Source organism: Phyllobates terribilis, unplaced genomic scaffold (genome assembly GCF_046119375.1).
Source record: "Phyllobates terribilis strain yellow unplaced genomic scaffold, ASM4611937v1 Scaffold_11__3_contigs__length_659146591, whole genome shotgun sequence".
Classification (NCBI taxonomy): Eukaryota; Metazoa; Chordata; class Amphibia; order Anura; family Dendrobatidae; genus Phyllobates; species Phyllobates terribilis.
This window is the reverse complement of record NW_027362771.1, coordinates 414,245,440-414,267,652: the sequence shown is the minus strand read 5'-3', so window position 1 is coordinate 414,267,652 and position 22,213 is coordinate 414,245,440. Positions and strand designations below refer to the sequence as shown.

The 22,213-nt window shown below is 44.7% G+C and overlaps 1 protein-coding gene across 1 annotated transcript in view; it reads right to left on the bottom strand.

The window, feature by feature from the left end:
- SQOR (sulfide quinone oxidoreductase) overlaps positions 1-21,730 on the bottom strand; it is a 78,936-nt gene extending 57,206 nt beyond the window's left edge. The window contains exon 1 of the mRNA XM_073653089.1: positions 21,575-21,730. The gene's annotated coding sequence lies outside the window, so the exon portion shown is untranslated. The remainder of the gene's footprint in view (positions 1-21,574) is intronic.
- Between the last annotated feature and the right edge of the window lie 483 nt (positions 21,731-22,213).

Sequence of the window (22,213 nt, the reverse complement as noted above, 5' to 3'; positions counted from 1 at the left end):
CCACCGCCCTGCCCTCCAACAAGGGCTCAAATCTAAAGTCCGTATGCTCCGCAACGACTTATTTTCTTCTTAAACCACTTTTCCCTTTCTGAAAAAGAAAGATTCATAACACAATATATCAACAATAGGAAGCAAATTAGTCCCGAACCAACAAAAAAGGAACCAAGATAGAAAAAGAAGGTAAGGGGTGAAAAATAAAAGTCCCCCCCTCTCCTATTCACTGGTCCAGGACAATATTATAAATTGACATAGTGCGCTCTACAGGTGTCCTCTGTTCGAGCAACCAATCCTAATTGCCAAATAGTCACTGCAAAGCAATAAAAAGTCCATTTAACAAGTGTCCTCAGCCGACCGTTCCATTAAGGAATATTTTAAGTGCCGTGGTAGTCTCTCATTCTTTGGCTTGTAAAGATTTAACATTAATATCAATCCATTCTGTGGCCTCCTCTGGCTTTACAAAAAAAAAAAAAAAACTTTATCCATAGCTACCACTCGCAGTTTGGCAGGGAACAACATTGAGTACGTTGCGCCCAGTTCTCTTAGGCGTCTTTTTACACCTCCAAATTGCATTCGCTGCTTCTGGACAGCTACCGAATAATCAGGGTATATGCGAATCCGTTGGCCATTTATTGTGATCTCATCACACTCCCTTGCTTTGCAAATAATGATGTCTCTGTCCCTATAGTGGAGTAGTTTAGCAATCATAACATGCGGCCCTTTGCCCGGGGGTTGAGGCTGCATTGGTACTCTGTGTGCACGCTCCACCGCGTAAAATTTAGTAAGAGAGTCTGCTCCAATCTTCTCTCTCAGCCATTTTTCAATAAAATCAGTAGGATCTCTTCCTTCAGACTTTTCCGGAAGTCCAACTATCCTAATATTGTTTCTTCTGGATCGGTTCTCCAGATCATCATTTTTGGCCATAATTTCAGAAATTTGTTGTTTAAACTGTTTTTCAGACTTTGTGAGATTATTAATCCGATCCTCAGTCTCTCCCACTCTGGTTTCCACCTCACCAGTCCTGGTATTAACCTTTTGCATGTCCTTTTTTAATGGTGGCCACTTCAGATTGTACACCCAGGACTTGCTGTGTTAATGTAGTTAGTGCCTGTTTACAGAAAGACACCACAGCAAATACATCCTTGATAGTGGGGTTCTCCTGTATATCACACTCCTCCTGTGTTGTCGCAGACATCATCTCCCCATCAGTATAGTTACTCCCTGGGGATATTCCTCCTTCTCCCTCATGAGTGGCGCCATGATTTCTTCCACTTCCACCTCCTCCCCTCTATCCGACTCCTGCTGATCAGTGCCCTCCACATTGCGGGCATACCTCTCCAGCTTCGCCGCTACACTCATGCGGCGTTGGCAGGCTGCGTTAGCTTTGGCCGCCTCCTCCTTCTTCTCAGCGCCATCTTGGAAGCTGCTTCCATCTCCCCAGCCCACGTCTTTCTGTCTCCAGCGGGTCATACCGGCTCACCTCCGCACGTCGCAGCAGCCCTCCAGATGATCCGCAGCACTTCCCTCACCTTCCGGTCGGCTGAGGCTGGCGGTGGCGGATCCTCCTAATTAGCTAGTTACCGGCGGGAGAGCGCAGATACATGTCCGCTCACATTGCCTACCAGGCTCCGATGCGCATCCATAGACTTGAATGGTCGATTCCCATCCGACACAAAAAAGCAACAAGTGCATGCTGTTATTTTTTTCATTTTCAGATTTGATATAATAAAAGAAAAAGGTCATGTGAAAAGCCCCATTGAATAACATTGGTCTGAGTGCTGTCCATTTTTTCATGGACTGCACTTGGACTGCAAGTAAGATTGTGTGAACTTGGCCTTACTAGATTGATATAGACTGTGCATGCACAAAAGTTAAGTGCCCCAGCAAACTACTGTAGTGAGGATCCTTATGATATGGACAGTGAATACAATTGGGTGAATAAGCCCAGCGTGAGCAGACAAACATTGGATCCTCTTGTAGAGCTGAGGTAAGGAGAGGGAAAACTGGATAATGGCCAAGGGCCCCCACTCGCTTGTGGACCCCCAGCATCTATATCAGGAATTACACTGAGAACAGCATTATCAGTGTAGCTTCCAATGTGGAGACTGACCTTTGGTGACATCACGGTCATGTGACCGTGATGTCACCACAGGTCTTTAGTCTGCGGGACTTCAGGACCTTTGGTGACAGTACGATCATATGACCGGTTATGTGACCATGCTGTACAGAGGTCATGTACTCTGCGGGAATCGGAAGAACTGAAGAGGAGATGGACTGGTGGTAAGTCCTCTATTGTCTGTATATCTGTTTGTCTATATCTGTGTGTGTGGTTGAGCCTAGAATGTATGGACAACTAGTGGTATATATCAATGAGGTCATCAGAATGTATGGGCTCCTGGTGGTATAGATTAGTGAAGACCTGAGAATGTATGGGCTTCTGGTGGTATAGGTTGGTGACGATATCAAAATGTATGTGCTCCTGGTTTTATATATTAGTGAAGATATCAGAATGTATGGCGGCCTGGTAGGTATATATGTGTCTGTATGTATGTGCTCTTAAGTGTGCATGTGTCTGTATGAAGGTGCTCTGTGTGTATATACATATGTCTCGATGTATGTATGTATGTATGAGTTCTGTGTACGCATGTGTCTGTAGGTATGTGCATACATATGTATGTGTTTGGGTGTGTGTCTGTGTTTGGTGTAAACATAAGTGTGTGATATGTGTACATACATATGCGTGTGTGTCACATACTGTGTGTATGTAACATCCATTTATAAATACTGGCAGTGCAGACAAGAGTTCATTGGTGTAAGAATGTTGGCAATCGCCCAATGAATGTGCAAAATTGATCAGGTGATTGGATTTTTTATGGCGGAACAAAAATCATTGTTCTCAGCAGCACATTGCCTGTTGTAACCTGCAGATGTGCTGCCGATAACATGATACTGTATGGGGACACACTGATCTACTAGTGATCGTTCTGTGCCCATCATTCTTCGTCAACCTGTGTAAAGAGGCCGTGAAACAAGCACCAAAAGACTTTAATATTGTTGATTGAGCTTGTTTAACGGCATGTAAATGCAACCTAAATGTTTGAGTATAATGGTGCAATATGTGAGCATTTAGGGCCCCACTTTGTCTAAAACCGGCCCTGCTGTCTTAACGTCTTTTACCAAATTTTACACCAGAACATGTAAAGAAGTTATGTGCAGCCCTTATAGTCTTCCTGCATAAAGACTTTTATTCAGATAATTCAAGTTTCAGGTAATTTATTTTATTTCACTAATAGGAAAAAAACTTATTGCAGTTGGAGGGTGTAGATTGTAAAAAAATTGTGGGAAAAACATTGTGATCGCGGCCACATTGTGTGAATGGAGCCTTTATGCAGAATGATTTTGTGATACACAGTACAGACCAAAAGTTTGGACACACCTTCTCATTTAAAGATTTTTCTGTATTTTCATGACTATGAAAATTGTACATTCACACTGAAGGCATCAAAACTATGAATTAACACATGTGGAATTATATGCTTAACAAAAAAGTGTGAAACAACTGAAAATATGTCTTATATTCTAGGTTCTTCAAAGTAGCCACCTTTTGCTTTGATGACTGCTTTGCACACTCTTGGCATTCTCTTGATGAGCTTCAAGAGGTAGTCACCGGAAATGGTCTTCCAACAATCTTGAAGGAGTTTCCAGAGATGCTTAGCACTTGTTGGCCCTTTTGCCTTCACTCTGCGGTCCAGCTCACCCCAAACCATCTCGATTGGGTTCAGGTCTGATGACTGTGGAGGCCAGGTCATCTGGCGTAGCACCCCATCACTCTTGTTCTTGGTCAAATAGCCCTTACACAGCCTGGAGGTGTGTTTGGGGTCATTGTCCTGTTGAAAAATAAATGATGGTCCAACCAAACGCAAACCGGATGGAATAGCATGCCGCTGCAAGATGCTGTGGTAGCCATGCTGGTTCAGTATGCCTTCAATTTTGAATAAATCCCCAACAGTGTCACGAGCAAAGCACCCCCACACCATCACACCTCCTCCTCCATGCTTCACGGTGGGAACCAGGCATGTAGAGTCCATCCGTTCACCTTTTCTGCGTTGCACAAAGACACGGTGGTTGGAACCAAAGATCTCAAATTTGGACTCATCAGACCAAAGCACAGATTTCCACTGGTCTAATGTCCATTCCTTGTGTTCTTTATCCCAAACAAGTCTCTTCTGCTTGTTGCATGTCCTTAGCAGTGGTTTCCTAGAGGCTATTTTACCATGAAGGCCGGCTGCACAAAGTCTCCTCTTAACAGTTGTTGAAGAGATGTGTCTGCTGCTAGAACTCTGTGTGGCATTGACCCTGGTCTCTAATCTGAGCTGCTGTTAACCTGCAATTTCTGAGGCTAGTGACGCAGATAAACTTATCCTCAGAAGCAGAGGTGACTTTTGGTCTTCCTTTCCTGGGGCGGTCCTCATGTGAGCCAGTTTCTTTGTAGCGCTTGATGGTTTTTGCAACTGCACTTGGGGACACTTTCAAAGTTTGCCCAATTTTTTGCACTGACTGACCTTCATTTCTTAAAGTAATAATGGCCACTCGTTTTTTCTTTACTTAGAATTTGTATTATGGCAAGAAAAAAACAGCTAACAGTCTATTCAGTAGGACTATCAGCTGTGTATCCACCAGACTTCTGCACAACACAACTGATGGTCCCAACCCCATTTATAAGGCAAGAAATCCCACTTATTAAACCTGACAGGGCACACCTGTGAAGTGAAAACCATTTCCAGTGACTACCACTTGAAGCTCCTCAAGAGAATGCCAAGAGTGTGCAAAGCAGTCATCAAAGCAAAAGGTGGCTACTTTGAAGAACCTAGAATATAAGACATATTTTCAGTTGTTTCACACTTTTTTGCTAAGTATATAATTCCACATGTGTTAATTCATAGTTTTGATGCCTTCAGTGTGATGTACAATTTTCATAGTCATGAAAATACAGAAAAATCTTTAAATGAGGTGTGTCCAAACTTTTGGTCTGTACTGTAGGTGAGAGTAAGAACAGGAGAAGTTTTCTTTGCAAGTCATGCAAGAATGTGATGTTCATACAAGTCCCAAGTAACATGACTGACAGGTCCTCAGGCTGTATATTGCCCTCCTCCTGTTTCCTATTTCGAGTGCTGAGACACATTGTCAGCAGTGCTTTCCTGCACGTTCACAGCCATAAAAGAGGCAAGTCATATGACTCACATAAAACACAATTACTGACAATCAGCAGGCTGTGTGTGTTGGACCCCCTTTACAAGACCTGCCATCAGTATCACAAGCTTATTCATTCATGCTGGTTTGAAGTCAATGACCTGCATTTATCATTGGGTATAGATAGAGTCATTTCTTACTCTTAATTCTGGTGCAGATTTACATCTTCTCCTAACAAGTGTAAAAAGACTGTTCTGGAAGATTTGAAAATTCCCTAATTTACTAACAAATTAACCATGATTCTTATCAACTACCTCCTCCACTTTGCAATACCCTGAGGGCCATTATGTCTAAAGTGGTCTGTAAGATAGGGATCAAAGGCACAGTGTGAAAATGAAAAAAAAAAAAAAAAAAACTACTGGTATTGGAAGGGACACAACTAGTGTCAGACTGGGGTGCCAAGGGCCCACCAGTAACCAACTCCAGGGCCCCACATGCTAATGTGACATTATCCTCAATCACAAATTTATACAACAATGAACTGGGTAGATTGTTAGATGAATAAGATACTGCTGTCTGTACATAGTGATTCAACAAATTACAAGAAAAAAAGAGAAAGAAAACGATCAAAAAGCCCATACTTTATCAAAATTTTATTTAGAAGTCATACAAAAAACAGACATAGGGGGGAGTGTAAAAGTAACTACTGTGAACCAAATAGAACCAGCTACACGCAATACAGCATAATAATCATTTTATAAAGTAATCACAAATTTGTGCAAGACCATATGTTGTATTCCAATATTAGGTGCCAGAGTCACACTATCATCAAGTGCCCCTAAGTAGTAAGTCCCACTGCCAGATAGTAATTTAATAAAAATAGTATACATACCGATGAAACCCACAGAATCCAGAAAGGGCAGAGGGGCAGGGCAACAAAGAGGAAGGCAACAGGCTGTATGCGGGAAGCAGCAGCCCCGACGCGCGTTTCGGTTAACCCTTCGTCAGGGGGCGTAATGATAGATACATCCCTTAGGTATTTATAGGCGCCCACCGGCGCTAGGCACAGATGCTGCATAATGTCACCGGATATCCGCATCACGTGATCGGGAACAAACCACGTGACGCATGATGCCGGGCGACACATGACCCGGAAGTGACGCATGCGTAACCACAGCAACCAAGACGCCGGCCGTCTTACATATAATCCCTTAACTTCTTATGTTATGGATTTAAAATCTATTATTAATAAGGCAGTGGATAATGAAGTCATTACTAAGGAACTAGCCTCGGCCCTTCTTGTATCTGAACCAACGATCTCAACACTATATCTATTACCTAAAATCCACAAAGATGTGAAGATCCCCCCAGGTCGTCCTATCATTTCTGGTGGGGGGAATTTCCTGGAGCACGTCAATAGGTGGATTGACTCTCATCTGCAGCCACTGGTGGAGAGCTTGCCATCCTTTCTTAAGGATACTGGTGAATTACTCAGGAAGGTTGATGACCTATACATTGGGGCTGACACTGTCCTGGTGGCTGCAGATGTAGAGTCACTCTACACTAATATCAAACATGTAGATGGACTTGCCGCTGTTCAATTTTTTCTGAGGACAGTGTCCTTGCCCAGTTCACTAAGGGATCTTATCCTTGAATTGTTACAGTTTACTCTGAGTCATAACTTTTTTGTTTTTAAGGGGTCCTTCTACCTCCAGCTCCAGGGGACAGCTATGGGCGCTGCTTTTGCTCCGGCCTATGCCTGTCTTTTCCTGGGGCTGTGGGAGAGGGACCTCTTCCTGTCAGATCGTGGTGAGTCAATGTCCCGTGTCCTTTTTTGGACGCGGTACATTGACGATATCCTCTTGATCTGGCAAGGTTCAATTTCGTCTTTACAATTATTCATGGATGACTTGAATCTGAATGACCGGAATATATTCCTATCATATCATTTTGATGTCAACCAAATTGAGTTCCTCGATGTGTCCTTGAGTAGGGATAATACTGACTGTATACAGACCACAGTCTTCCGTAAGCCAACTTCGACTAACATGCTACTACATGCCTCCTCCTCACATCCTAGACATATGCTCCAATCCGTACCGGTTGGGCAGTTTCTCCGTATCCGGAGGATATGCTCTACCGACGTGGAGTTTGAGAAACAGGCTCTGGAACTTAGGGACAGATTTCATGCTCGGGGTTATAGCCGACGTATGATAAAGAAGGCATACAATAGGGCTAGATTTACATCTAGAAATGACCTATTATATAAAAAGAGAGATATGGGTAATGGTACCGAACAGGTCAGATTTGTAACTCACTTTCATTCACAATTTCCTCGCCTTAGAGATATACTGTCGCGTTCATGGCATATTCTGCAGGCAGATCCTATAATTGCGAAACATATATCTGATAGACCGTCTATTACTGCTAGACGGTCTAGAAATATTCGTGATTTTCTGGTGCGGTCCCACTATGAGGCCTCTAGTGGTACTTTCTTGGATTCGGTTCCCAGGCGAAGGGGATGTGTTCCGTGTGGTCGGTGTGTGGCATGCCCTAATGTTGAAAGAAGTGACACTTTCTTTAAGTCTGATGGATCTAAGATATATACAATTAATAAATTCATTACCTGTAATACTAGGAATGTGATCTATTTTGCCACATGTCCGTGTGAACTGATCTATGTGGGTATGACAACCCGCCAATTTAAGATACGCATTCGTGAACATGTGTTGGGTATCATTGCCGCCGCTGACCACACGGATCCGTCCATTCTGAAGACGTTACCACGCCATTTCAGGGACCATCATAAATGTGATGCCTCTTTACTACGTATTAGGGGGATTGACTCTATTCTACCAAATATACGGGGTGGTAGGATGGGACAAAAACTTGCCCAGATTGAATCCCGTTGGATCTGGACTTTGAATACAGTACATCCTAATGGATTAAATGAGAGTATTAGTTATGCTCCCTTCCTCTGATTGTCCATCTTTGCTTATAATATGCTTTATACTCTCACATCCAACTTTTCCGTCTGTATTATGATACATGGTTGAACCTTGATTTTATCTTTTATTGTATTTTAATTCTTATTTTTTTGTTATGTAGGACCTTCATCCTCCTGTTTTTGTTTTGTACATCCCTTTCCTTCTATCTGCTATATCGGTGCTGTTGGATATTTCAACTTTAATGGACATCTGCATAAGCAAAATGATGGCTCTTCTACCCTTTGATAATAATGTTTTATGTGATACCTTTATATGATGTTATATTCAGATGCTGTATATATCTTTATATATTTATAACTATGCACTATTCTATTATATCAGATATATTGTAAAATATTGATGTAGATAGCATCTTCATTATACTTATCATTCTATATATTTATATATTGCCTGTCGTTTTGCTTGAATTTATGTTAATTTGATAATTGTTTGTTATTACCTTGCACCTTATGATTGTGATTGCCCAATATTCAGGCGGTCCCCGGGTATTTTACATACATTATCCCTGTTATACAGTGACTGCATGCCCTGTACGCATGCGTGCCACTGCTCCGTTACGTTGGCCGGCTTTCTGCATCTGTAGCGTGGCGTGTCGTCGGGTCAACTTTGACCCGCCGTCACGTGACGCGTGACGTGGACGCCGGCCGGCGTCTTGGTTGCTGTGGTTACGCATGCGTCACTTCCGGGTCATGTGTCGCCCGGCATCATGCGTCACGTGGTTTGTTCCCGATCACGTGATGCGGATATCCGGTGACATTATGCAGCATCTGTGCCTAGCGCCGGTGGGCGCCTATAAATACCTAAGGGATGTATCTATCATTACGCCCCCTGACGAAGGGTTAACCGAAACGCGCGTCGGGGCTGCTGCTTCCCGCATACAGCCTGTTGCCTTCCTCTTTGTTGCCCTGCCCCTCTGCCCTTTCTGGATTCTGTGGGTTTCATCGGTATGTATACTATTTTTATTAAATTACTATCTGGCAGTGGGACTTACTACTTAGGGGCACTTGATGATAGTGTGACTCTGGCACCTAATATTGGAATACAACATATGGTCTTGCACAAATTTGTGATTACTTTATAAAATGATTATTATGCTGTATTGCGTGTAGCTGGTTCTATTTGGTTCACAGTAGTTACTTTTACACTCCCCCCTATGTCTGTTTTTTGTATGACTTCTAAATAAAATTTTGATAATTTCATATAAAGTATGGGCTTTTTGATCGTTTTCTTTCTCTTTTTTTCTTGTAATTTGTTGATACTTATTATTATTATTATTTATTATTATAGCGCCATTTATTCCATGGCGCTTTACATGTGATAGGGATATACATAACAAAAGCATTTACATAATCTTAACAAAACGAGTCAGCGACTGGTACAGGAGGAGCGAGGACCCTGCCCGCGAGGGCTCACAGTCTACGAGGGATGGGTGAGGATACAGTAGGTGAGGGTAGAGCTGGTCGTGCAGTGGTGTTTACTGCAGGTTGTAGGCTTGTCGGAAGAGGTGGGTCTTCAGGTTCCTTTTGAAGGTTTCCACGGTAGGCGAGAGTCTGATGTGTTGGGGTAGAGAGTTCCAGAGTAGGGGGGAAGCACGGGAGAAATCTTGTATACGAGTGTGGGAGGAGGAGATAAGAGGGGAGTAGAGCAGGAGGTCTTGTGAGGATCGGAGGTTGCGTGCAGGTAAGTACCGGGAGACTAGGTCACAGATGTATGGGGGAGACAGGTTGTGGATGGCTTTGTATGCCATGGTTAGAGTTTTGAACTGAATTCTCTGGGCAATAGGGAGCCAGTGAAGGGATTGACAGAGAGGAGAGGCCGGGGAATAGCGGGGGGACAGGTGGATTAGTCGAGCAGCAGAGTTTAGGATAGATTGGAGAGGTGCAAGAGTGTTGGAAGGGATGCCACGGAGCAGGAGGTTGCAGTAGTCGAGGCGGGATATGATGAGGGCATGCACTAGTGTTTTTGCAGAGTCTTTGCTGAGGAATGCACGGATCCGGGAGATGTTTTTGAGTTGGAGTCGGCAGGAGGTGGAAAGGGCTTGAATATGTGGTTTGAAGGAGAGATCAGAGTCCAGGGTTACCCCAAGGCAGCGAGCTTGTGGGACTGGGGAGAGTGAACAGCCATTGACGTTGATGGATAGGTCGGATGGGGGATGTGAATGAGAGGGTGGAAAGATGATGAACTCTGTTTTATCCATGTTGAGTTTTAGAAACCTGTCGGAGAAGAAGGATGAGATGGCGGACAGACATTGTGGGATTCTGGTTAGTAGGGAGGAGATATCGGGTCCAGAGAGGTAGATCTGTGTGTCGTCAGCATAGAGGTGATACTGAAAGCCGTGAGACTCTATGAGCTGTCCCAGGCCGAAGGTGTAGATGGAGAAGAGCAGGGGTCCTAGAACTGAACCTTGGGGGACACCGACAGATAGGGGGCGAGATGAGGAGGTGGTGCGTGAGTGGGAGACGCTGAATGTCCTGTCTGTTAAGTATGAGGAGATCCAAGATAGAGCCAAGTCCGTGATGCCAAGAGATGAGAGAATCTGGAGTAAGAGGGAATGGTCCACTGTGTCAAAGGCAGATGACAGGTCCAGAAGGAGGAGGATGGAGTAGTGTCGCTTGGATTTGGCATTTAGTAGGTCGTTTGTGACTTTGGTCAGGGCAGTTTCAGTCGAGTGATGCGGTCGGAAGCCAGATTGTAGACGGTCGAAGAGGGAGCAGGAGGAGAGGTGGGAGGACAGTTCAAGGTGGACATGTTGTTCTAGAAGTTTTGAGGCAAAGGGGAGAAGTGATATGGGGCGGTAGCTGGTCAGAGAGGAAGGGTCAAGGGAGGGCTTTTTGAGGATGGGTGTGATTGCGGCATGTTTGAAACATGAGGGGAAGACTCCGGTTGTTAGTGATAGATTGAAGAGGTGGGTTAGGGTTGGGATGAAGACTGAGGTGAGGTTAGTGATGAGGTGGGATGGGATTGGGTCAAGTTCGCAGGTGGTGAGGTGTGATTTGGAGAGTAAAGAGGTGATTCTGTGTGTTGTATTCCATTGTTGTATAGTTTAGCCTGACCTTATACCTGTGTATATTTAGTTGTATATCGTGTATCTAGTGTATTATTATAATCAATTACCTCAAGTAATTGTGGGCCTGCCTTTTATTCTGCATAACGAACGCACGTCCGTGTGAGCTCGGCTCAAGCCAAAAACGCTACCCAGGGTTGGTTCCTGACCCGATATAGGCCCATTCACGGACTGGGCGTATATCTAAAATAGGGACTGGTGGCAGCATACCAACTGGGGATTGGGGAAGGATGGTAGTGACGGTCGGAGGTTCAGATATATATATTCCTGGCGCGGCCAAGGAAGATATATATACCGCCCTCACTACAGAGGGCCCCGATACCCAGTAGGTTACAGGACAGTCTCCCTGGCGACCGCTTATCCTAGGTGCAGTTCCTTGACTGACCTGAGGCTAAGAGGGCGCTAGCGAGTTGTGCTGTGTAGTGACGTTACGGTTTAGTGACGTTGAAGGGATAACACACTACCGTGTTCCCTGCGCTGGTTGCAGCTTCCTGGCACTCCTTTCTCTAGGTGCAGTACCTTGACTGACCTGAGAGGTAAGGGGGCGCCAGAGAGCTGCACCCACCGGCCGGCTTTCATCACATTGTGATGAAAGCCGGCCGGTGGGTGCAGCTCTCTGGCGCCCCCTTACCTCTCAGGTCAGTCAAGGTACTGCACCTAGAGAAAGTAGTGCCAGGTAGCTGCAACCAGCGCAGGGAACACGGTAGTGTGTTATCCCTTCAACGTCACTACACAGCACAACTCGCTAGCGCCCTCTTAGCCTCAGGTCAGTCAAGGAACTGCACCTAGGATAAGCGGTCGCCAGAGAGACTGTCCTGTAACCTACTGGGTATCGGGGCCCTCTGTAGTGAGGGCGGTATATATATCTTCCTTGGCCGCGCCAGGAATATATATATCTGAACCTCCGACCGTCACTACCAGCCTTCCCCAATCCCCAGTTGGTATGCTGCCACCAGTCCCTATTTTAGATATACGCCCAGTCCGTGAATGGGCCTATATCGGGTCAGGAACCAACCCTGGGTAGCGTTTTTGGCTTGAGCCGAGCTCACACGGACGTGCGTTCGTTATGCAGAATAAAAGGCAGGCCCACAATTACTTGAGGTAATTGATTATAATAATACACTAGATACACGATATACAACTAAATATACACAGGTATAAGGTCAGGCTAAACTATACAACAATGGAATACAACACACAGAATCACCACAGCATATCAGTTACCGGTTTCTTGATTTTCTTGTGACGCAGGGAGAGGATTCTGCGATCGCAGGCACGGTTCTTTGTTACAGGCTGAGGCCTACCACCGCATGGTCAAACTGCTCCTCCCCTTGGTGGCCTCAGCTGGTGCTCAGATGTTCAGCACACCACTCTTGGGTCAAGACTGACTTGTCTCTTGTCTGTCCTGCGATTTAGCCGTTATTGTCCGTATTTTGGTAGTCCTAAATGTAACAAAAATTGCTATACATATATAAAAACCCAATTTGGGTATATTGTACTACCTTCTCCATGAATTGTATCCACATAGTGATTCAAGTATATTGTGCCAAGTACTGCTCATATAAGAGGGTTGTGAAGAAATGGTAGCAGGGAGACCACGCAGAAACCCACCGCTGCCACCAATGTGATGAAACGGCAACAGGGAGAATCTCGCTGTTGCCACCACTTGTGATGGATCCACACCCCGCCACCCGCCTGATGTCATAATTACGTCAGACGAAGCACGTGGTACGGATCTGCCCTTTGCACCAATGGGACGTTCTACACCCCCCGGAGGGACACGTAAGGTCAGATTGGTACAGTTATGCACAGACACCTCCTGTACACACGGGTACAGGAAGGCACCAGGGAGTGAGAAGAAGTGGCCCACTCAGTCACTGACGTGGCACCACACTCGCCCACAACCCTGACAGGCTGAGAGGCTCCTTTCACTAGCTCCAGTGAAGCAGAGTCTGGTCGGCTTGGGAGAGCTGCCACCAGTTTCTATTTGATATAAAAGACTTATATCGGGCTACAAACCAGCCCGATAGCATGTTCGTTGGACCGAACAATGGATGTAAGGCTCGTGGATCGAGATAAACGAACAGCCCAAGGTTAAATTATATATTTGATCGCCATAAGAGCACACTAGACATTACACTATATACATAAGGGTTATACACACACAATGGTCAGAGTTGCAAGCACAATAGCATGGGTACAAAAGATATAAAGCAGTTAATACCGGTTAGATGGATGATCTGGCTTTTGGGGGAAGGGCTGCTACATGGGAGGTTTGTGGGCCTTCTTTGTTGTTGCAGGACTTTCCTCACACAACTTGAAGTCACGACCCCAGGACTGCTGGAACTGTTAAACTCTCTAGATCCCGCCTACTCCTGCCTTCTGGCTGGACTCAAATCTCCTCCCCAAGGGGCCCCTGCAAGGCTGTGCATCTCCCCATCCCATGCTGACCTGTGTTTAAAGCTAGGGTGACGTTCCCCATTCCCTCAGGTTCCCAAAAATCTGGTTGATTTATCGCTGAGACGTATCGTCTTCCCACAACTCGCTGTTGAATCATCATATTTTACACAAAGAACACATGGTTTGGAGGAAGGGCCTAACTGCAGAAGCTTCACAGCTGCTGCCGGTGGGGACTTTTGTCGCTCACTGTGTCTCTCAGCCCCCTCTCCTCTGCTTGAACAGCAGTGGTGTCGGATTGGCATATGTAGAGCTCTGTAAAACCCGCCAGGCAGTGCACAGTGATTGACAGGGGATTACCTAAAATATCTTCACAAGGGTGGTGTGTGGCCCACTCCTGCATAGGACCCCACCGGAGGATTACCCTGTTCTCCTGTGGGCCAGTCCGAATCAACACAACTTATCTGTAACCCCATAATCCAACTGTAGCCAATAAGAACTTAGTCAGGAGAAGACACACACAGAAGTAGCCCCCTGTGCAAGAACAATATATGGTCCATTTGCAGTCCAATAGCGCCTCATAATGCACAATTCCACCTGCATTGGAGATGGTAGTGGCCCCCTTACCTCTTGGGCCCCTGTGCGTCTGCACAGATTGCACCAATTATATGTCCTCCCCTGCTTAAATTGTATTTTGCACTTTGCAATCATGGTAGATCACAGTACGATATTAAGTATTATGACCTTGGATGGGAGTTGTTAACATTTAATAGTGATGGCAGTCAGACTCGTGGTAATCCTCAGTATTAGGGCAGATGCAGAGAATCGGGTTGATTATGCAAATCAGACACTAATCAAACTCTGATCATAGTGTGATCCGATTCTCGCGAATGATGAAAAGATGGAGAAAAAAAATGTCTATATTTTCTCCATTCTGTCAATAAGTGGAAATCAGACTGCACACAGATGTTATATGAGTGCAGACTGATGGTTTCCATGGACTCATTGACTTGCATAGCTGAGTCTGAATCGAATATCGGATTAAACTCGGGCATGTAGGGATATGTTCCTTGGAGCGAGGACATGTGCATGAGCCCTTAAAGAGGTTGTCCAGGCTGAAATGAAAAGTGTAACCACTCAATGAGCGCAGACTGCAGTGCACGCGCACAATGTCATGATTTCACTGTATTCCCTGTGCGGCTAGGAGGTCATGTGACGGCATATATTAGATTAGCACGTGCGGTCATTAGTCTCCCTGCTTCTCTTCTATAGAGAGAAGCCAAGTGAGCCCAGTCATCAAGTGATTGCAAGTATGTAAATCTCATATAAGGGGTCAAATGAGCGCCAACCTGCATAGGGAATACAGGGGAATCATGACTGTGCGCATTGTACACTGTCCCGATTTAATAGTCTGCAGACTTTTCATTTCATCCTGGACAACTCTTTAAGCTATGTCTTATTTACCTAAAAGGAGCTGTGTTGCAGTTCTCGGCACAGCAGGTCCATCCGTGTACATTGTGCAAGGGGAATGGTGTGCTCCACAGTCTAGCGATACACCTTAAAAAGGTTGTCTGGTGAAAACAAGTCAAAGGCCAGGTGATAACTTATTGACCAGTGGGGATCTGACTATTGGAACCCGCACCAATCAGTTAAAAGGAGAATTTTATCTGCAATGGGCACTTTTATCCTTGTTAGAATGGAGCATGCTAAACTGCCGCTCCATTCATTCTCGAAGGGTCTGATGGGAAGAAAAGAATAAAAGAGTGCAGCACTCTGCTGCCCCAATGCGAATGAATGGAACAGCAATCGAGCATGTGTCCAGCAGCTCTATTCCAACAGATGTAACATTGCTCCTTTCTGTCAATTGCCAAGTTCCAGCAATCAGACCCCTACGATCAATAAATGATCACTTATTCTGTGTTTCGGTGATAATTTGTTTTCATGAGGCAATCCCTTTGAGTCAACATTACAAGTTGAGAATATTCATTTAAGGGTGTCCAAGTATACATACTATATTATTAGTCCAAACTGATTTTTTTGCAAACCTAAATCACAGACTAAAAGACACAGTATGTAAACATGTCAATAAGTCTTGCGTTTTTTATGAAAATCTCAAATTTTAGGAAAATTTAGAAAAATTTGCAATTTCAAAACTTTGAATTTTTATACCCTTAAACTGGATACCATACCAAACAAAATAGATAATAAATAACATTTGTTCGTTGTACATCAGCATTTTTCAAATGTCCTTTTATTTTGTTAGGATATTAGAAAGATTATAGCAGCAAATTTTAATCTTCTCTCATGGAAATATACAAAACAGACTTATTTAGATTGGAAGTGTCTTTGAGGGACCTATACTAGTAAAAATTGCAGTCAGGAACTTTGTTAATACTTCCTTGCACAGTAATTAATGCAAAGTGGAATGAAAAAAAAAGAGAAATTAAAATTTCTTTCCCACTAATATTACTTGGCTTCGAGTTACCATGGTAAGCATTGAAACTCCGATCACAGAGTGCCGAAAAGGTTAAAAAGGGAGCCCCCTCCCTCTGTTAACCATTTAGATGCTGCTGATGCTCTTGACAGCAGCACCTAGGGGGTTAAACTTTCATGATCGATGTCAACACTGATGGTGGCAGATGCAGCAGTGTGTTAGCTATAGTATATACTTTACATCCGCTACAGTTTGCCAGTTGGGGGGAGCAATATATTTTTTCTAATTGCCTTAGAAAGTTGTATTGGCGGTTAGTAAGGGATTCCTGGTAATTTGGGTATTCTTGTATCAGTGTTATGGTACAGGGTTGTAGCTAAATTCCACGTACAGCGAGCTAAAGCCAGCTCACAATGACTAGACACTTTTCCTCTAGCATCCGTCATAAAACAGTCAGCACAGGCTTAGGCTTGTAGCCAAAATTAGCGCAATGTATAGGGGCTCTGCAGAGTTCACTCCTCAAGAACACAGTAAGCATGACCTCCGCATCTTCTGAGAACCTGCCAGTCAAGATCTCTGCCAACTGTAGCTGTGACAGCTGCGATATGGACGAATGATTCTTACCGAAAAGTCCAGACATTAATATATTCTTTCTGAACTTCACTAAAAATTATAGGGAATTAGGTCAGTTATCAAAGGGAATCTGTCACTCGATTCATGCTGCCCAAACCACAGGCAGCAGGAATCAGAGCCTGGTTGTATGATTGCAGCCAGGTAAATTATTCTCTGAAACGCCCCAACATTCCAGGAAGACATTGTATGAAGAACTTCATTGACACATCTATGGCTATGTACACACAGAAAGAGACCTGTCAATCAACTAGAACGGTGCGGGGAGAAGGCTCTTCAATCTGTGTTTTCTCTGAACTGCAGGAGCATATAGTGAAATATATACTTGGCCACAATCGTAGCACCAGGCTCTGATTCATGCTGTCCGCGGTTTGGGCAGCATCAATCAGGTGACAGGTTCCCATTAATATGAGACAGTTGTCGGATGGCATTAGTTTTCTCTGTGAACTCCCCATAAACATGTACACTTAGATCGGCTGAGCATGCATGCTTATTCCAACAGGAAGAGGATCAGCTGCCAGAAACCTTTGGCAACAACTATCTCCTTGGTGAGGAGGGGGATAAATTATTTTCTCATATCTAGGAAACAATTTCATTGTAATGTGTTTGCTGTCCATAAAATATATATATTTTTTAATTATTATTGCTTTTTTTAAAATTAGAGTAAAGAAAATACTGTAGGAATTGTAGAGATCAATCCAACCTTCTTCTACAGCCTGTTTGACTGCTCCTGACAAAATCCACTATTCTGTTTTGCTCTAGCTTAAAATGAGAGATATAAAATAAAAAAACCTATACTCACCTCCCGTGCCGGCACCGTTCCAGCGGTGTCGGCACTCACGGTCCTGACTGCTCATTCCGGCAGCGTCACTGTGTCTCGGAAGCCAGGTGTACGCTTTCCGGCTTCAGAGGGGAGCACAGTGCAAGTCCGGAAGTTTAGAAGTTGGCTTCCGGTCATGCACAGTGAGCAACTCTGAAGCCGAGAAGCGTACACCCGAATTCAGAGACACAGTAACTTCTTTGAGGCACCTGAGGGTACAAGGAGCTCACCACACATCTAGATACATTCCTTGAGGGGAGTAGTTTCCAAAATGGAGTCACTTGTTGGGGGTTTGCACTGTTTAGGAACATCAGGGGCTCTCCAAACTCGACATGGCATCTGCTCTCGATTCCAGCCATTTTTGAGTTCAAAAAGTCAAACGGTGCTCCTTCCCTTCCAAGCCCTGCCATCCGCCCAAACAATAGTTTTCACTGTACTCAGGAGAAATTGCACAAATTTTGAGGTTCATTTTCTCCTGTTACCCTTGTGAAAATAAAAAAATGGGGGCTAAAGTAAAATTTTTGTGAAAAAAAAAAGTTAAATGTTAATTTTTTCCTTCCACGTTTCATTAATTTAAAAAAATTATGTTTCAAAAATTGTGCTGATGTAAAGTAGACATGTGGGAAATGTTATTTATTAACTATTTTGTGTGACATAACTGTCTGGTTTAAGAGCATAAGAATTAAATTTTTCAAATTTTTTGCCAAGTTTCCAATATTTTCACAAATAAACACAAGTCATATCGAACAAATTTTACCACTACCATGAAGTACAATATGTCACAAAAAAACAATCTCAGAATCAGTGGGATATGTTGAAGTGTTCCAGAGTAATTACCTCATAAAGGGACACAGGTCAGATTTAAAAAATGAGGTCCAGTCATTAACCATTTATCAATGGGTAAATATATATTGTAGCCTGGATAACATGCACAAGCAGCTGTGGCTAGTATGAGTGCTATGATGGCTTCATTTATTATAATTGTAACTTGTGCACACATGCAGAAGGATCGCTGCAGAAATTTTCTGAAAAATCACTTCCTTATACCGGAATGGAATTGTTTCAGCACAAAGTGCATGTGATTTTTACAAATCCCACTGAGATATATGGAAATTTTTTAGCTGCATAAGTTTTGCAACAAATCTGCGGTGTGTGAATATTCGCTAACTTAAGGCTGCAAGAATATTCACTTAGTCTGACCGGACACATGACCAACAGCTCAGAGGAGGACGCCATTATGTGCTCCAAGTCCAGAGCAGACGCATAAAGGAAGAACAAGTCTGACAACTGCAGTCCGCTCACAGCTTACAGCTGTTGCCTGTACAAAGTTATAACATGGGAAGTTTTATTTTAATACTATGGAATGCATTTATTAGGAAGTTTATAGTGTTTGGCTTAAAATGTCACAAAATTATGGAGCTAGTCGAGTTATTGCAAAAATGGCAACTTTTGTTCAGCACTTGCCAGATGCCAGACACAAAAAAAAACCACAATAATCTGTTGTATACTCTGACAGCAGGCGTATATTTGATTTCAGACTTCTATACAGTCTCAAACGCACCAAAAGTTATTAAAAGATGTTAAGAAGTTTAGTGCAAATCACATCATTGCAATTATCTTTTTTCTCGCCACAAGATCACTTGGAGGTCAGTCGGCAAGCTAGTCAGCCCTCATACCGGCCAAGGTCCGTGGGTAAGCTGGAGAACTGCTGATTGTATCGGAAGTGAGAAATGTCATCCTCAGGGCTGGTGCAGACAACACATCGGATCGCACTCGGCCAATGTTATCTTATGGGCCGCGCACACATCCGATTTGTTTCCTCAGACAGAGTCTGTCCGAGGTAAAAAAAAATAAAAATGGCAGCATCACGATTTGCATCTAATATTCAGATCATACTCAACCATGCAAGTCAATGAGTCCATGGGAAAAAAATTGGACTGCACTCAGATTATCACAGAATGAGAAAATGGATAAGGTGGAAAAAAATGCCCTCAACCCCCACCCCCTTCTCCTCATCCAGGAAAATCGGATCACACGCTGACCAGTCTGATCAGAGTGATTAGCATAAGGGCTCGCTCTCACTTGCGATTAAATCGGACGAATGCAATCCGATAAAAACTCGGATTGCATTCGGGCCAATTTAATCCCATGAGTGTGCTCAGTGGCGTTTTTTTTTCCCAGCGCCGATTGGATTGCGATTGGGCTGGAAAAAAATTGCAGCATGCTGCATTCGGATCGCACGCACCCATATAAGCCTAAGGGTGCGTGTCAAACATCACACTGCACTCGGATATCACCCGAGTGCAGTCCGATACCCGCCACCAGCCACAGAGGAGATGGAGAAATTACTTTTGGTCTCCTCTGTAGCTGTGCTGTGATCCTCTGATGCGAGAGGATTGGAGCACGGAGAACTGACACTCGGCTCCCACTTGCAGCAGAGCTGGAGCCAAGTGTCATTAGCATATCACATCCAATGCCATACGCTAGTGGGACCCCGGCCTAAGAGATAATCCTGTGGTGTGAACCGAGCCTTAGTAAGTGTGGACCTCTGTGTCCTATTACATCAGGTTGTACATGGTGTCTTCTTAGCTCATAGTGCCATGAGGAAGTATAATGTAAGAGGACTTATTGCAACACTGAGATACTGCTGTAATAGCTTTATAGTTATAAGAAGGTAATTTGTGGAAGTATGTAGTCACATGGCAAGCTCAGGCCTCATCAGACATCTATGAAACGTGGTCCGAGGACATACAGACCGCGATGCACAGACTGGCCATGGGTCTCCTGACATAGGCACACAATGAGACTGTGGCGTTCGGGTTGGGAGACCTACATAGAGTCCGTACATCACGGTCCATGAAGACTTAGTGACAACCACCAGATTATATTGGTGTGTGATTTAATTTTCCATATAAAGTAGATTATAATATCACAGATTATCAAATGCAGCATGAGCCGAGCTCTGTGCGACTCAGGAGTCCTCATATCTATAAGCAGCGGCCTCCCCTTACTGTGAGCAAAGGGAAAGCGGTCAATCAACATCAGATGGAGCCTGTGGCTTGTAAGTCCACAGGACTCCACAGCAGGTAAAAGGGTTGACAAGTCTTAAACTACAAGTCTGCAGTCACTCTGTGTGACTGAAGACCTGTGAATCCTCACATCGTGTACACTGTGCACTGTGAGGATTCTCCGATGCCGGCATCAGGAGGTCACCGGAGAACCACAATCAGACAGGTGGTATATATAATAATATGCCATAATCATCTATGATAGAAAAGTCCTTCCAGAACTTTATCAGCTTATGAACTTTCTTACAAGCCAATGGCCGGCACAGATGAGTTAGTGGTGAAGACGATTTTTCTGCTGCCCATGTAGAAAATCAGTTCCTATTGCCCATGTCATCGGCTCTGCTGCGGCTCGGCCCTTGTGAGCAGGAACCTAAACCCATCAGAGATCCCCCACTGTGCAGATCTCGCTGCTCTGGATGTACAGCAGATAACACCTTTTTAGGCTGCGTTCACACAATGAGTTTTTGGTCAGTGTTTTATGCGGAGTATTTTCAAAAAGTGCAAGTAACCTATTTTACTTAATGGGCGCAGAAATGGTGCAGAAAATCTGCAACATCAAAAACTCATCGCGGGAACGTGGCCCTGTCCTGCAACGGCTGAAATCCACCGAGAATATCAGCGGAATTTGCAGCGGGTTTGCAGCAGCCGTCACTTTACTCTGGGGGCTTTCTCTGCAGCCTGTGGGGGTTTCATAAATCCAGTACTACAATACACAGACCAAAAAATCTGCAGAGTATCTAACCAGTGTGCACATAGCCCTAGAATTACCCCTGCCACCACCTCCCACTGACTGGCACACATGTCTGTACTATCTATGGCAGAGCAAGGTGACAGAAGAAGACGATCCTGAGGCTTCTGCAGCTCATACAAACTAGCTAATCCCCCCCCCATAGAGATGCGATGTGCCAGTACTGGCTATGGACACATGCTGTGCGGTGAAGTCCTGCAGTGAGGCCAGCACAGACTTACCTCGGGGATCTGCGCTGTACACACTGACTGCACAGGAGGGCAGAGTGGAGGGCACTGACCACACTGGAGCTCCGCCCACAGCTCCCACCTTCTGCCTCAAGCTCCTCCTGTTATGTGCGGTGATTGGCTGTTGTGATGGGCGGGTCCATAAGCGCTGTACATAATACACAGACTGCAGTGTGCGGACAGACGACCCCTGGTGGCGGCCGCTGCTCCATGGGTTTGGGTCTTCCCACGGGTACACCGGGCATATTAGCGAGCTTGTGGACACATTACCGGGCATACCGCGGGCATAGCGAGCTCACCACCGGCGCTTTTGAGGGATTAGGTGACAGTGTGCTGCTGTAGCCGGTGAGGCCGGTCCTGCTGGATCTGGGAATGCCCCGAGTTGGGCGGATTTATTTGAGAACAGAATCCTATTGAGATTTTCCAGAGCACGGACTCTTGCACTTTGCTCCACATTCAGACGGACAGCGGCCGGGTGGAGACTATGTTGCTCATCTGTAGCTGTCAGTGAGATAGTTGTTTTTGTTTTTTTCCATAAGCCCCCTCTCCTGCGCCTGTGCTGCTCACTGGTTTTTCCATCTTGGGGGGGGGGGCTTTGAGCACGGTGGGAGTAAGGTGAGGCCCCTAGGAATG